This window comes from Protopterus annectens, chromosome 8.part0 (assembly GCF_019279795.1).
Source record: "Protopterus annectens isolate FY-2018-M chromosome 8.part0, PAN1.0, whole genome shotgun sequence".
In the NCBI taxonomy this organism is placed as follows: Eukaryota; Metazoa; Chordata; order Ceratodontiformes; family Protopteridae; genus Protopterus; species Protopterus annectens.
This window is the reverse complement of record NC_056741.1, coordinates 285,042,281-285,061,094: the sequence shown is the minus strand read 5'-3', so window position 1 is coordinate 285,061,094 and position 18,814 is coordinate 285,042,281.

Genomic DNA, 18,814 nt, shown 5'->3' with positions numbered 1-18,814 from the left:
AAATCATAGGATAAGTTTGAACAGATTCTTAACGTACTACATATGTTCATGGCCACACTGTGTGCAAAGCAACATGCATGTTAACATTGGTCAGGGTTGCCTAAGTAACTGTATGATCAAAGCAGTATAATGGTATGATTTGCCAGTATTTGACTTTATGAATAAGCAAAACAAGAAACTGCAGTTATTTCTACTACAAAATAAGGGTTGTACTTCATTTTATTCTTTTGTCTTGTCTAGTATTATCTTGTTTGTTTTTGTTTTCCATGCATTAAATCCAGCTTCGTAGAGCCTCCACTCCACCATCTGCACTGTCATGTGCACTGTACATAGAGATATGACTGGTAAAATATATGTTGTATGCATCACAGGAATGGGAACCTCATTAGTAATCTTTGATTTAATCCAAGGTGAGTGGCTAAGCTGGTAATGCCATCCCAGTCAAAGCATACTGAGTAAATCAAATGAGAAAGTCACTGACAGACATATTTAAAAATGCAACTCCATGTCTAAGAGAGAGTGAGATGTGAATACATTTAATAGTTGTATAGAAAATAACACAGTTATATAATCTGATTAGTTAAGCAGATACTTTCATGATGCAGGTGTGTAAATGAATACTGTATATTGTACTTGGAAGAATGTGACAAAAATGAGTAGGCAACTGCAAACATTAATAGCCAGAATGGAAGTTTCTAGCAAAATGATACAAACTAAAAATGATGAAACACTTGCTTTACGTTTCTTTTCTCTTCTCTGTTACAATGGGATATATAAAGGTGACAGTAATAAACAGTGGAAGCCTAAAGATTATTATGCACATATTAGTTGAGCAATTCTATTGAGATTTATATATAAATATATATATATATATATATATATATATATATATATATATATATATATATATATAAAAACACACAGACACACACAGACACACACACACACACACACACACACACACACACACACACACACACACACACACACACACACACACATATGTGTTTGTGTGTGTGTGTGTTTTTATCTATCAATCTATAAATATATATATATATATATATATATATATATATATATATATATATATATATATACATACACACATCTAAAACTTCTGATAGGCACTAGAAAAATAAAAACTATATGAAAGAAAGAGATAAAAGCAGCCCACAGTGATTTCTTTAAGCTTTCGTTCCTTTTAATTCGTATCAGAACTTCTTCAGAATGGATCAGATGTCAAGGGACTGATTCATAGATTCATAGATTCATAGATTAGTACTAGGCTAACTGCCCTTGCAAGCCATTTTAAGCCTAGCCAAGTATCCCCTGTGAGATTCAAACCCTGTACCTTGTGTTTATAAGGCAAACACTTTAACCATTAGGCCACCCTCCCACCCTGATGTATAACATTAGTACCATGAATCATGAATAATATAATACATGTAAAAACCAATAGTAAACAACAACACCATAGTAAAAATATACATATGCATGAATGATTAAATACAATAAAATGTCACAATCATATAACCTGTACAGTATTAATAGGAAAAAAGCTCTGTAACCTAACTTTCCCAATTTTTGGAATACATTCTTGTGTGACACATAGTAAAAAGCATTACTAAATGAACGCCCTTCAAAACTAAAACTTGCAGGATTATTGAAATCATTCTATAGCACATTTCATATTCAGGGACTCATTCAACCCTGAGAAAAATTCAGCTTTTAATCTCAGCTGCCACTTCAGTTCCTGAACCTATAATTTGCAGTCAGCGTCTCCAAAGAAAATCTTAATATGTTCCAACACAAAGAACTTAAAAGACCTAAAATTGTTGCAAAATGTACTATGCTTACCAAGAGCATTTGACATGGTCCTTGTTCCTAATAGCCCCATAATGTTCCTTTATTCTGTCGCTCAGTCTGCGGACAGTTTTACCCACATAAAAACATGAACATGCGGAACACACTGCACAATAAAGTATCATGCTCGAATTGCAGTAATAGTAATTAGTAGAGGAAACTCTAACGTTGCAGTGAGGAAAAGAATAAGCCTCACCTTCAAAGATGTACTGACAACGCACACATTTACCACATTTGTGCATTCCTTTAGGTTGGGAAACATTAATTACTGGGGCTAAACTGAACTGACTGTCTCTTTTTTCAAAAAATGCCTTTAAAGTCAATGGTTATTTTGTACGAAAAAATAGGTTCCACCCCTAAGCCAGTCCTAATGTTGGGATCACATAACAAGATTTCCAGTTGTTTTGTAGAATGTGTCTAAGGTCATTTAAGTCTCTACACATGGGTAATGAGAAATTAAGGGAGTGTGTGGAATCAGTAGTGTCTCTATGTACTTTGTGTGTTGGAGTGAATCCATAAGTCACTATTGGTTTATATTTAGCAAGTCTTTCTCCTGTGATCTGATTTCTAACTGAATCAATTAAAGATACAGGATACTTCTTCTGTACAAATAAAATGGAGAGAAAGTCACATTCCCTTTCAAAAACCATGTTATAACTCGTCAGCGTAGACACTCTAATAAACTGACTCAAGAATATTTATTTTCATGAAATGTGGGTGAGCACTATCATAATCAAGGTAATTGTTCCTGAATGTACTTTTTCTATGAATAGAAGAGTTGAAACAGTTCTTTTCTCTGTCAATGGACACATTGATATCCAAAAATTACACCACATCGCCATGACTGCCAATTACAACTTTCAAAAACACAATGTTGCTTGATAAAATGTTTACAAACATTTTGAGTTGATCTATACACCCCTCCCAAACACAAAAATATTATCAATAAAATGCTTATAACATTTCATAAAGAAAAACCCAGGCAAGTGAACCAAAGTGTCAGTCTCCTATTCAGCCAGGACCAGATTCGCAAACGCAGGGGCCATCTTCGTCCCCATTGCCACACCTCTAACCTGGTGATAGATGTCCGCATTAAAATGGTAAAAGTTATTCTCCAATATAGAGCTAAGAGTAGCCAAGGTGTCAATTCATTTCCTAGGTAACTTACCATATTTACACAAATAATGTTTAACATAGTCCACACCATCCACGTGGGGTATACTGGTATACAACACTACAATGTCCAAGGTAACAAGTATGCTGTTAGAAAGATCTATGTCAGCATTAAACAACATGTTTAAAAAGTCCCAAGAGCCCTTGATATAATTGGGGGTTGCTTGAACTAACGGATTAAGGACAAAATCAATATACTCAGCTATATTCTCAGTTTTTGTTCTCTTATTAGATATAATTAGTCTAAAAGGGGGATTTGATGAATTCTTATGTAGTTTAGGTATGCTAAACAATTTCCCTAAACACAGATTTGGGGTCCACATGAATGAAAATTCTTCCTCACTGATGTGACAGTCCTCACATAAAGATAGCAAAACCTTGTTGATGTGATCAAAATGAGAGTTAACTGTTGGTAAAGAAACCTTAACATAGAAGTCATCATTATTCAAATCTTCATGAATTTTACTAATATAATCACATTGGTCCATAACCACAATCACCGTCCCTTTATCAGCTTTCATTACTCTAAGAGTACCATCATTCGACAATTCCATCAAAGCTTTTCTTTTGTTAGTTGATAAGTTGTATCATTTATGTTTTGATTTAACATTCAAAGTATTTCTAAAATCTTCCTCACATACTCTTAAGAAAGTAAATAACATATAATTTAGAGGTGGGTTAACCAGAATTTTTCTCTTAGGGACAGAACTGTACCAATAATTATCCTGGTTTTGTGAAGCATTGATAGACTGTGAGTTCTGTGAATTTGAGTCTTCTTCATCAGCATCAAAAAAATAGCTTTAGATTCAGCTTCCTAATGTACAATCTAAGGTCAAGTAGAATGTTAGATAAATTTGCCCTGTGTGAGGGAATGAATGTGAAACCCTTTCTTAGTACATTGAAATGATCCTTGGAAAGATTTTTATTCGAAAAATTAAACACAGACATCAAATCAACATTGTTTAACACTCCATTAGATTCAATATTATTACAAGTTACCTGAGCCAAAATATTGTCAAGAGTCATGACTTAAGACTCTCAATCGGAACAACTATTAGAAGCTGTTGTAATCTCTCTGTGAGGGGGAACAACTTCTGGATTACCCATGGTATGCCTATTCGAATCAAGAATGCTATCATGACAACATCCCCTAGACCCACATATTAAACCACACAGTGTGCATTTCTGAAGGGTATCACAAGACTGAGTTACCTGCAACTGAATCTTGCCACATGTCTTGGAGGTAGATTGGAAAACCGTGATACTTTCCCTTTCCCTTTTCCTTGCATCACAGAAGAGACCCCTTGGGTCAAAGATTCCCCGTTCCACCTGACAGGGGTTAGTCTTTGCTCTAAAAAAGAAGACGATGGAACATTTTCAGCATTAGTAACAGGACTGGTAACAATGTTATGGTTATCAGAAGTGGTAATGTGTACCAAAGTGGAATTATGTACAGGGGAAGACATCTGTTGATTAGATACCACATTCTTACTCAGTGGTGGAGCCACTACAACTGGTTGGACAGTGGGACAGGTAAAATTCATATTCGAAACCAAAATAGGGTCCCTGCTCCATCTCTAAACAAAACCCTCATTGAGGCAACTTATACCACCAGGGTGGGAAAAATTCCTATCCAAAAAATTGTTGGAATCCTTGTTTCCGTAACGTGACCCCCTAACTAAATTCCCGTGAGACACAGAAAGGCTATCCCTTTCTTGGGAATTAAAAGAGTGAAATTGTGTATTCCCAATATGATCAGTATGACCCCTACTATTGAATCTGTCAGTAGTATTAAATCTAGTGTACTGGTTAGGGACTGTACCTCTTCTGTCACCATACGACACCTTGTCAAATCTGGGATTGTGAACATAACGAGAGTTACGTTCCTCAGAATAGTCCAAATAAAAAGAAGATCTAATAGGGTAAGCATTACCAGCTTGATATTGCATTTGATCTCTTTTAAATTTATTACTATTCCTGTTCAAAAGTGTGGCAGTGTACCTAGCTATGTTAGGGAGTATAGAATCGAATAAAGGTTTGTGAATACAAAATTCAGGATGATTACAAATACTATCATTAAATGTAGAAATATCCACTCCAATCCCTTGTAACCGTACCTTGTCATTGATAATGACCTTAAGGGCATATATATACATACACATGCATATGCGCACATTCCTGTATATATATATATATATATATATATATATATATATATATGTGTATACAGTATATATATATATATATATATGTGTATACAGTATATATATATATATATATATATATATATATATATATGTATGTATAGAGAGACAGAGAAAGAGAAATATAGATTCAAAACAGATCTAGATATATCTATTTATTTATATATCTGTGCATGCAGACTGCGGTGGGTTGAGGCAATTTCTCAGCTTGCCTGCAGTTGTTGCTGCCCTTTCCTGATGTCTTCCTGTCCATCACAAGTTATTCACTTTAAGACAGACAAAAACACATGCAGTTTGATACAGGTAAAACATAAAAAAGAGTAACTACAATGAATCAGAGAACAAAATCATATTAAACAGAAGTAAAGGGATTCCATGTTTAATTTTTCCACACGTAGCTGCATAGTCTTGAAAAAAGTTACTGTACATTTGTAAAGAATTGCAACCATATTTTTGAAGAGCAGGTAGTGTGTGTGTGTGTGTGTGTGTGTGTATGTACTGTAACTTTGTAAAGAATTGCAACCACATTTTTGAAGAGCAGGTAGTGTGTGTGTGTGTGTGTGTGTGTGTGTGTGTGTGTGTGTGTGTGTGTGTGTGTGTGTGTGTGTGTGTGTGTGTGTGTGTGTGTGTATTGGGAAATGATTCAGCAAAAATGGTCAGAGCAAAAATACAGCTTGCAGGAGCCATATGGCAAGATGCGATATTTTACATATAATGCAGCATTAGTACGATAATATTCTGTTGGTTCCATAACTGAATTTCAATATCTTCCTGCAGACCTAAACTGATTCACAGTTCTGTTTGCTTGATGTTGCAGCCCATGGAAGCTGATTAGCACAGCCTAATTGCTCTTAGGATAACAAAACTCTATCATCTTTTGACTTCCACTGGCAACCTTGCTAGAGTGAAGTATAAGAATAGAGTTGAATCATGAACTGTTTGTTGCTCTTAGCTGACTTTTTCAAAGTAAGCATGCCATCATTGGTGTAAGCACTGACAAATAAAAAAAACTCCAGAGCCATGACAAACTGCTGCTTGGTTAATGCAAGTTTGCTATTTCTGTTGTTCTCCCGAGATACTGAAAGCAAGACTTCAGTGAGAAGCTGGGTAGTAGGAGGAAGAAGATCAAAGAAAGAATTAGTATATAAATTGGAATCCAGCCACAGCAACAGCAAATCATTTGAAGTCACTACAAAAATATGAATTAATTATTTTACAAAGGAACAAATTTACTTTAAACTGGACAAACCTACTGCAGCCCCCCCTAAAAAAAAATAAACTCAAGCTAAAATAAATGTTTATAATTGAAGAACATTAGAGTTACTGAAAATACGTGAGCTGACTTTGATTTAGGAATTCATGAAGTTGAGAAATATAATTTTTACTCCAGTAATATTAATTTACTGATAAGAATTGTTTGGTGCATTTCCATCTAAGACGTTGAAGGTTGGGCATCGAGCTGGCACCTCGGCACCGTAAAAAATCTACTGCCAACCATTAGCAGACCGGAGTTCCACTGTGGCGACCCCTAACCGGGAGAAGCCGAAAGAAGAAGAACTTTAAAGGACTAAAAAAGTACCAATCAGCCTGAAAACCCCTTTAAGCAATGTGTGTTATTTTGGGGTGACTGACACATGCTTTATATTAATTGCATTTTATTATATTTGCAATACTTTGCTTGGCGAATCATTAGGTTGTCTGTGGTTTCTGATGTTAAATAAGGTGGAGACAGTCAGTCCAGGTACAGCAGACACATACTGTAATAAGTTACAATATGGCAGTAGGCACAAGTGTTGTATGAGGAAAATGCAAATATCCAAATTATGTGCACCTTGAAGACAAGAGCAAACAGAGTTTATATGTATGTGTGTGTGTGTGTGCGTGTGTGTGTGTGTGTGTGTGTGTGTGTGTGTGTGTGTGTGTGTGTGTGTGTACACATATATTAACACTAAACCGAGAAGCAGAAGAACTAAGACTAAATAAACTAAGAAAACTTCTACGACCCTTTGAGAAAGGAAACTGGACCTGTAATATTTAAGTGTTTTTGTTCTTTTATTCAATTTACATTGGTTAACGGCAACGAATCATTTTAAAATGTTTTTGGCAGTTCTAGAATCTCTAAATGTTTGTTATTTATTACTTGTGTTTCTGTTAATTTACCATTTTCTCCTGAAGTTCTATTAAATAAAGAACAAAAGCACTTAAATATTGCAGGTATAATATATATTTTATATATATATATATATATATATATATATATATATATATATATATATATATATATTTATATGTACACACACACAAACACACAGAATATACATGTGGATTTCATGTTGATGGTATGGAAGACCGAATGGTGAATATGTCAGTGGTAAGGAATGCTGATACAGTTAAGTGGGGTTGGCGGTTGAGAGCGCGCGCGCGCGCGCGCGCGTGTGTGTGTGTGTGTGTGTGTGTGTGTGTGTGTGTGTGTGTGTGTGTGTGTGTGTATGTGTGTGTGTGTATGTGTGTGTGGTTAGCACCCATTACTAAGGTGGTGGTGAGATGGTACTATAATAATAAATACTAGAACACTAAGCTATTTCATTTTATAGGCTAGTCTAATATAAATTTGAGTGTTAATGCTATAAAGTCCTCAGAATCTAGAAAAAACTAAGATGAAATGTAATATCCATGTAATACCAATTAGTGCCACTAGTGCCTCTGTCTGCACAGGCTGGTCTCTGCAAGGAATCACCGTAATCTCTTGACTGCTGTTGGTAGCATCTGATTAGTAGATGGATGGCGGAGAGTGAATCCAGTAGGGCAAAAGTTGGGAGAAAGTAAAAGGTGAAGGCTGGTTTGATATGACAGAGAATGTTAATGACACTACAAAGACAATCTACACAGCCTTCACACCTGTCACTCCCAGTCAACATTCAACACACACCTTTCTTTCTCTCTTACACACACACACACACACACACACACACACACACACACACACACACACACACACACACACACACACACACTATATGACTGACCACAGATATTACCCACCCCTGACAATACATCATAACTGGTCGTAGTGACAGCTGTTGCTATGATATTATATAAGGTCTACTGTTAAAGCTGCATATCTAAGGAGAAAAAAAGGAATTTAACTAACTACCAGAAGACCATGCATTTCTAAGGGAAAAATTATTAAAAATATTAAACTGGAGATTACTGCATATGTAATCTATAAGCAAAAATGGAAGTGTTCATGTTGGATGTAAAGTCAACAATTCTCCCCCATGATGACTTATTTTATGACTGTCTTAGACACATCAATTGATTATAATAGTATTGTGAGAAAAAAGTAGATTTCCAGGAAAAACTATTTTTCATTTTTCCAGAGCCTGTTTGGAGTACTGGAGTTTATTATATTAGTAAGGTTGTGCCTGTATTAAAAGAACTCCTTGTAAAGAACAACGTAATAAAAAGGATAATGTTCATTGTATTGGAACATCTGCCAAAGAGTGAAATGAGGCACTTTAAAACTTAAAGTCTGAAGACGCTATTAGTATTGTCTTAATTTAATAACTGTCATGCCAAAGTAAGAGCACAAGCATTTTAGAGTCAGAAACACATAAGAATGAATTATTATACACCATTTCTGAAACAAATGTGTTGCATGATTATTAAAGAGAATCATTTTAGTGGTACTAAACTACCATTAGCAATGCAAAAACTTTAGCCAAACAGAAAGCAGAAATGAACTTGTCATTGTGAGCAAGTTGGGAGGATGCCCAGGAAAACACATTCAGAAAATAAATCTTAAACCTACTCTTTAGGGCATCTGAACTCTTATCCTCCTTAAATGTTGTGCCTTGTTCTGTTATGTCCTCCAAAAAATAGCAGCTCATGTAAAAAATAAAATTTTAGTGACATATACATGGCCACAGACTAAGAGGCATGGACTGTTATAGCCTGCACTGCTAACCATGCATACACGTGTACATTAACGTGAACATGAACATTAAATATTAAATATTGATCTATTAAATCTTTTTGTCACAACTGTATAATGTGATTAATAAGTTCTGTTATGCAAGGGGCTTACCTAAAAAAGACAAGCCACGTGTTTTATTAAATCTGTCGTATAATGCTGTCAAACTGATGGTGAGGTTTGATATACCCACTTGTGATAAAGTTTATCCAGTCGTGTTTCACCCTGTCCTGAAGGTTAAACCACTTCAGACATGGGTAAATCTGGTTTCATGATCAGTTGGCTATTATTAGTTTAATATTCTTGTTGTACCATATGAAAGGAAGAGTCTAATGGAGTTGAGAATTTATCATATACAGCTTGAAATTAAAGAATTTATTTATGATAAATGTATGTTAGTGCAGAGGGTTACCACAATGAGCTTCTTCCTGTAGTTCAGGGCTTAATCCCACTTCAGTTTCCCCCTGCATACTGTGCAACTCCTGACAAAGTGACATACCCAGATAATGTGCATCAGGTGAATCGGAAAAAAGTTATATGTGAATCAGTGCTTTCCTGTGTTATCAAATACAAATAAATATTCTTACATTGTTTTTTGTTAGTAAAGATGGCCATCTGCATTTTTTTCTTGGAAGTACTTGCTGAAACCACTGTACCTTAGCTCAGTCTACACATTTTAATGATGACTATAGAAGCAGGAAACTCTTTACTGTCTAGAAAGACATGAGTGGTGAGATATTTCAGACAAAACACCTTCCTTTGAAAATTAATATGCGATGGCGCAGTGCATAAAGTACAATGTAAATAAACGGCTACCTTATTTGAGAAATAACGTGCTCTAATTACACAGATTCCTTTGCAGCTGTACATTAGTTACCTACACACATCAAAAACATTCATACATTTTGTTGTAATAATTTGCATTTTTAGCATTTAGACCATCATTGGAAATACAGTTCAAGGTAAAAATAAAGACATCTTGGAAATGACTAATATACTTTAATGTGTGACCTGTGACCTTCTTTAATTTGTATAACCATTTAAGACCAAAGAAACATATACAGATATTCTCATTTTTTTCACAGGCTCTGAATATTTCTTTTCCATCTCTTTGTGGCAAAATCATGATTAATGTTTTAATGTAGTTTGTGCAACCTTTCTCTCTATTTCAGAATTCAAAATATATCATCAAAACAAGTTTAAACTATAAAGCACTGTCATCCTTTAATAATATAAACAGTGGTATACTTATTGATATCAAAAGGCTTTTGTGTTACTCACACAGCAGGTATATGACTACAGATAAATATTGGCTTTAAAGAAGCTGCATTAATATGTGCATTATATTAGATATGAAATGTGACTTGACCATCTCTGCAAATCTATTTATGATTTGTTTTACTCTAGCACAAATTATTCAAATAGAAACCTGTTTGCATGAACTAAAGTCATACTGGCATGCATAGCTGGGTACCTATTCTCCAGCTAGATTTCTCTGACATATTTGCCTGTATCTATGTATTATAGTCTTCAATACTAACAAGCCTTAATGAAAATATTCTCCCTTTATTTTGTGTAACACAATACAGCTATGGTATCAGTCAAGCTTAGATTACAACTGGACCTGGACTTCTATTTGCATTGATAGTCTATTTGTCAGACGTGCTATTGTTTTCCCTATTTGCTATGTTTTTGTCAACTATTTCCTGAATATACTTAGATTTCCATTGTACACAATCTTTAGACAGGTTCTTGCCACAGTATTGAATTTAGGTTTACTGTACTGTGTGATTAGTTTAGACTTTCACTGTTAGTTTATCCTGTAAATGGCATTCCAGATATACTTGAAATAGCTGTCCCCATACAAAGGAAAAGTCTCATTTAGTCAAATGTTGTTGGGACTTGCTTTACTATGGTCATAAACAAATGTGGTATGAGTTTCTAATTAGCAGGCTGAGAACAATGGCAGTGAAAATGTGCAGTCTCTCAGAAAGCCATCTTCCTGGACTATTGTGAAATGATCAAGTACTTATAATTACTACATCATAACAGAACTCAGAAATATTGAAAGCTTTTCATTACACCCTTCTGTACAATATTTGGTAGCACTATGAACCAGTGTAGGTCTATATATGAATATATGTGGCTGCAATCGGGATGTTAATGTACCATAGCCATACAAACAAGGCTGCTTTTCATGTATGAATGCAGGTGATGCGTCTTGGATGCAGAAACATTTTATGTGGACCTGCACAAAACACATATATAAACACTGTTGCCTGGTCACAGGGTAGTGAAGCCTTGTACTATCCAGTAAAAATGTGGAACTTTCTATAAGATATCGAGTATGCAAAAAATACATTTTCAACACCTTTATAAGTGTATTGACTTGACCTTATTTTTATTGTATCCATTCATTTTTCAAACCACCAAAATGAGGAAATCGTAGTTCCTGGTTATATCAGGTCTTCTAGTGCCATCCTGTTTCCTTATTGTTTACCCTAAGCTAACCTATAGAAATAGTGACAGATGAATGGAAACGTTCTCGTGAATGTCTACTTTTGCACCAATCACTGCTCTTTTCCTAACTTCCAGCAATCCTACATCGACTAGCTGCAGTAGCAGGAAAGATCACATAAAATCTTTCGGGTCTACTGAGACGATAATCAGTTATGGCATTTCTCCTTCTCTTAGCTTTCACCTTTCCCCAAGGCTGACCCCGCTCCTACAGACTACTGACCCTAAAGTGTCAAACTGTTATCCTGCCCTGAACTGCTCCAATGAGCACATCCCATGCCAGGAGTCACATTTACTGATATGGAGCATCTTTCCCAAAAACAATATCACTGTCAGTGATATATATATTTTTTTCTTGTACAAGTGAAGTCATCTGCTTAATTTATATCTGATCCTGACTTCAGCCTCTTGGATGTATTTCTTTCTTCTAATGTGTTGCTCTGCTAGTTTCAGTCACCAAGGTCCCTCATACAGCCATTACAGATATATAGTACTGAACATTATTCTTTGTCCATCTTAATGCAACCTATTGCAACTCCCTTCTCCATAAACCAAGTCCATCTTGCAGTAGTCTCCTAAATCCTTGACCACGTGCATCTCCACCTTACATTCAGCCATCCCCTCTCATACCATTGGATTCCTTTTATAAGCCTACTTTTCTAGGTTTTGAAGAACATTTGCACATTTTCCATTCATATTATGTTGAGCTATGTTTTCACATATAGATTGACTTTGTAAATGTACATATTTTTTATTTTATATTTCCTCTATATAACTGGCTCCTTCTCTGGGCCTGTAAAATATTACATGCCATTTATAAGCATAGTACTTTTGTACAGTTTCGTTCCTGCTTTTAATTGTACCAGCAATTTGTTCACATGCATGAAAATCAGATATTTTTCAAACTCAATCATTTTCAAATTAATAACATTTATTACTGTATGTCACTAATAATTCACACTCGTAAACTTCCTGGTGCTGATTATATAATGCATTCTCTACTAATTTTATACTGTTTTAGGTTTTTTAAAACCCTATCAGTGTTGGCAGAACAGCTAATCAGTAGGAAGCAACAGACATTTATAAATGTATATATGTATTTATTTTTTTTATTTGTACTAGATCAGAAAGTCTGGTAATTTAATTAGTAGAAATCTTTCCAACTTAATTAAAATATAAATGTATTCAAAATTTATGAAGTGTCACAATGTATATGGCATTAAGTAGATGTACAAATGTGCTTAAACATTTTTCTGTCTCTTGTGTCATTATTGTTTTACGTGGTATTATCTGACTGATTTCTGGTTTCTGTTTACACACCAATGCTCTAACCTGAAAAATTTCATGAGAAATGTGAATTTCATAGCAGTCTATTAAGGTGCTTTATAGACTGTGACTGTTAGATTTGACCACAGTTAATCAGTGACAGGCCTCAACTGCCAACTTGAACAAGTTGCTTCATTGTGCGGAAGAAGAATGATTTGACCTTTGAATAACTCAGGTCACAACCCTTTGTGTCAAGGGTCAAGTGGTTACAAACACACCAACTGAATTCCTGCTGCCTTTCCTGGGGGAGAACCTTTGCCCTTAGCTGGTTGTCATGGTGACAAGTCCTAGTGACTGGTTTAGTAACAGCGTGTTTATAGGTTTTAGGTTCATTTTGCTAAATCTTTGGAATCACTCCTGCAGATGGTCATAATAATGAGTCATTATACGTCCCATTTTCTGGGTGACTGCCCATCCTTTATTCTTCTTTCAAAGTCATTTTTTTACCCCAACCATTACATGGCTTAACATTTCCTTGCCATGTTCAGAAAGCTTTACCTAAGATATTAAATGAAGAATATACCATTATTAGGAGAGAACAGAGATAGAGTGAGAAACAGAGTGTGAATTTATGGGAAGCCTTGTCAAATGACACAGAAATATATAATTTTTTGCTAATCTGTTTTGGCTAATTAGGAAACACAGTGCAATATGAGCAACCACATTTTAAAACTGCTTTCATACGAGAAAATGACACCCAAAGCTAACATTTTTATTTGCATGGCAACAAACATATAATTTCCTTTTTTGATTTTATAAATATATGATCCTATTCAAAGTTGCTTTGCAGATCTTTTTTTTATCAGACAGATAATGTAATGCAAGCTGTGATTAAACAACGGGAGATGAACTTTACTTTTTTAATAGCAATGCAGTTTTTAGCAATGTAATGCATGACAGTACTGATAATTCCATAGGAAGAATAAAAAATAATTTATAAAAGTCTATGAAATAAATATCTTTTTTAATCTCTTCTGTTAGTGAAACAGCCATATCCCCATATTATGTGTTTTCTGATCCTTTTATAATTGACAAGTTTATCATTATTCTAAGACATATTTAAGGTATAATCCCCCCAGGTCGCGCCTTTAGATACTAGGACTTCTAAAGACTTTCATTGAATAGTAACACTAACAAACTACTTGTCTTTATTTCCAGAAAACTTTTTGCCTAACAAGTCTTGGAACTGCCTTTTGCTAACAGAAGAGAAAAAGAAGTAAGAAGTGAAACTATAAATTGCCATACTATTGTACTTTCTGTTTTATTTGTACCACAGTAACAATAATGGAAGGCAAATTCTGAATGTTTATTAAAACCTACATATATCAGATCATTGCAAATAAAACACAATGATAATTGATGCAGAAGCAATATATTCAGATAGCTACATACTACTTCCAGCAGTCCATTTTCCAATGTATCATTCAAGTGGTATGACTTACTGGGCAGTGAAAAATTCTTGCTCAGTTTTCAGTAGAAATGTTTTTTAACTGGTTGAAGAATAGCCTTATAAGTAGACTGAAAATCTTATCCTAATAATGCAATGTAAATTTTAACTGCAATTTTTTAAATATTTTACCTATAGCAGAAAACTGAATTTGTACAAACAATAGCTTCACAGCTGTATAAAGCATTCTAATTAAGTTTTCTGAGTTCTTTCTAAGATATTCAAATAATAAAAACGTTGTCTAAATACAGTTCTTTCTATAATATCTAGTAGTTCATTCAGAATATAAGACAGAACTTTTAGCCATCTGGACACTGAATGTCAGATGACCATAACTACACGTGGGTGAGTGAAACTGCATGAGCAGAGTTTTGGTGAGCAGGATTGCAGAAGAGGGTGTCCAATGTTTGAATGAGCTTAAACGATAACCATAAATGCCCATAAGAAAGGTTGTCAATGTGGTCCTGGCCACATCAGCATCAGCATTTGTTACAATGTCCATTATGCCACCACATAGCCTCTAGTGTGCAATGGGGTATAGCACTTATTCATGATGAATAACTGTAGTTCAGTTCCATAATGTGAACAAAAATATGATATTCTGCCCCTGAAGTACTTGTCAACCTGCAATCTGAGCACTAAGGTCCATATGTGTGTGTGTGTGTGTGTGTGTGTGTGTGTGTGTGTGTGTGTGTGTGTGTGTGTGTGTGTGTGTGTATGTGTGTGTATGTAACAGAGAGACAGAGTCCAGTGTATGCAGCCATAACAACAATGTATACAATGATCTTCCTATATTTACCCACAGATCTACCCCGACAGAAAATTCTGTGAAGTCATTTTAATCCTCACCTTTAAGTCTATTTTCCTTTAGTTTGGTTGATGTCACTCTGAGAATGGGCATCCCAAATGCAACCATTGCTTGCTGTGCCAACCAACCTTGCAACATCTCTGCATGCTGGCATCAGCAATACCTGTTATCTCTCACAGTTATATCACTGTTCCCCTAGTCATGATGTCTGTAACTTTCCCAACTTCTTGCATTAAAGAAACAGGCAGTTTGGCAGTTAGCACTGGGGATTATTGGTTATGAGCTGTGAATTACCAAAATTCTGCAATCTAGGGTTTGATTTTCTCACCATCCAGTTGGCTACTGATGACGTTTAAGTCACATGACCTAACTAGCTGGTCATAATTTACAGAAGAGTGTCACAATGCTGGCATAATGGACACCTATCTGACAGGGGAGATCAGTGATACACACTGCAAGAACAACAAAGCAGCCATTTAGCTGTTTCTCAACCTCTCGCATTCTCAGCATGTTCAGACATCGGTCAGTTGCACTCAGTGATTGTAATCTATGATGAAATGAACCACAAAGAAATATAATGGAAACAGGCACAACATATTCTGGGGATGTCAAACAAATTTAGGTTGGCAATTAATTACTTATAAATGCCTTTGTTTGTCATTAATTGCTACTATTTAGCACAGTGATGACACAGATACTCTTTGGGTGGCTGCAAAACCATGTGTAAGACAAGCATGTCTGAAGTATATTTGTGAATGAAATGGTTGCCCTTTTCCTTTACACAGTGGCAGACTGTGCTGTTGAATAAATGTATAAACAATACCACAAATGGCAGCAACAGCAAACAGTTATACAAGTGATAAATCCCTGAAACAAACATCTCAGATCACCAATACTCTGGCAGAGCGTTCATCTATATTGCTAGAAGTTAGTCATTCAATTTATATCATGCTGCAGAAAATCATGTAATATGTTAACCATTTGTGTAGAAACTAAGAGTGAGTGATATCAGCCTTTTTCTCGTGGATAAAAATGGTAAACAACCCACAAATCTCAAAAGATCCCATGAGGTCTATGTTTTGGTAATGAGTTGTATTTCTCATACTCCAGATTAAGCACTGAAAAAAATATAAAAATGTTGACAGATATATCATTTAGGGTAAAATCAATAAACAGTTTCAGTACAAATCTTATTTGTACATAAAGACACTTTGTTGTAATAGAAAAAAACTAAGGAAAGTAGCACACCGAAGCTTGGAAATCTTCAAGCTGTAACCATGGCAACTAAAGGGATGTTTTCCATGACAGAACGTAAAGTTCAGATGCCACAGCGGGTCCAGAATTAGCGAAAGCATCTTATTCTCACCCAAAATGTATTTCCACAGGGTAGAACTAGATCCTGCATTTAGTTTATTTATTCATTTGTTTGCGTATTCTTACCCAGGTGATTCAGTTTAAAATAGTCGTCTATTTATTACAGATTCAGGACATGTACTCCAGCTATGTAAAATAAGATGAATTTACATATTCTTAAATCTTTAGTAATGTGAAATAGGCAGTACAAACCCAGACATTATAAGCCCACATGGCAACTAATATAGGACAGACACTGCAGCAATTTCCATAAAATGCAGTGTGGAAGTAAATGACAACAAATGCCACTGGAAATTGTAAATATATAGTCAGGGAGGTGTATAGGAAAATATCTTGAGTAAATAGGTTAGACACAAATAAACATGTCATATTAAGAAGGTCACTTCTGCATTTCTAGATGTCACCAGTTTATAGTACAAATGAAAAAGTCAAAGTAAACATTTTAAGGTAATAAGAATAGTTAGGTCCCATATGACCCAGGTATTCCAACATACACTGAGAATATACTGACTAGTAGCTATACAAGTCAGAGCTATACAAGCTATAAAGTTACAAGCATTGTATCAACAACATCATCATCAATTTACACACAGGTATGTGAAGTGATTGCCATTTGAGTCGTATCTTGCATTTGCTCATCGGTTATATCATTAACAGTACCGTAGTCGAACTGTTAATCTGTTTCTGCACTCCTTGCTCTTCCTCCTACAAACCTACTTTTCTTCCATTTCTAACCTACATTCTCATCTTCTCCTGTCTTTTTGCACCCTTCTTTCCTGTTTCAATAACTAACTTGTATGTATTGCTCATTTTAGTATATGCATCCTAAATCAATCCTGTTGTTAATTTAGCCATGGACCTCTTTCTGTAATGTTACTTTTTACATTTTCTGGCATCATATTTTTTAATTATTTTTGTGCACTTCCAGGCTGAGCCTGAAATTCATCCACTTGTATCACAGTTCTATCCTGGTTTACAAATGGAAAATAAAAGAAAATAAATATATGTTATCTTTTATTTGAGTTCTCAAATAAGGGAGTACCCAGAGTTTGGTAGAGTAGCATTCCAGAGTACATGAGATAAGGCTCCAAAGGCTGAATCACTCCAGATGTGTTTTATGTATACAACTTTTAGTGCATGGCCATTTTGTAGACCTTAATGGTGTGGAAGGAGAGTTTCAGGCGGTGATGTTATTTGATGTTTCAGACATTGATGTCATTTTTTTTACACCAGTGTGGGTGCAAAGAGGTTTGTGAGCATACACATTTAGTAGAAGCCTACTATATTGCCAGCTGGGGTCCACCCAAAGTGGACATTGTATACCTGATCATTTGGACACTGGCTTTATCAGCCAGGTCTTGTCTTATTTTGTTTTCTTAGAGTAATTGTCTACTGTTTTTCGAAACAGAGCACATCATTTAGGAATCAAAGGTCATATATCCTGATTTAATTTTAGACCTAAGCACTTAAATGACTGAACTACATCAATGGGGAATGATGGAAAACATCTGCTATCAGAGAAATGATGTCCTAATAGTATTTTAATTTCAGAGGCATTAAGTAAGAGCCTACCAGTTTATAAGGAAATATCCAGTTTACAGATGTCAACCTGTAGATGGATGCTGATTCCTTGCCCTTTATTGAAGGAATATAGCATGTCAGAAAATTATCTCAAAACTGGATTAATTCTTGTCTTCCCTGATGGAGAGATGTATGCTCTAAAAGTAAATCAAACATCAGATGGGCCTGTGCTGACCTTTGCAGTACTCTGGTTCTTTTTGTCTTGAGTTTACATAATCCCGTCAACCAGTTTTACCCTGTGCAAACTCCCACTTAGGTAACTACTAAAATTTGTGAGTTCATTTGTCGATAACAAGTTGCACCACAACAATTTTGCTACCATGTCTATATCTGATGCAAGGTTAAGCATCAGTAATCAAATAGAATAGAATTTAAGTATTTTATTCATGTGGGAGAAAGGAAGATAGATGTGCAGGCCACTGGTTTCAGTCTCTTCCCGTCAAGGATTAGACCAATTACAGCTGAGGTACAACTTACTCTTCATGTGATCTTTGTAACCATTGTCACTCCCCTCAAGGATTAGACCAATTACAGCTGAGGTACAATGT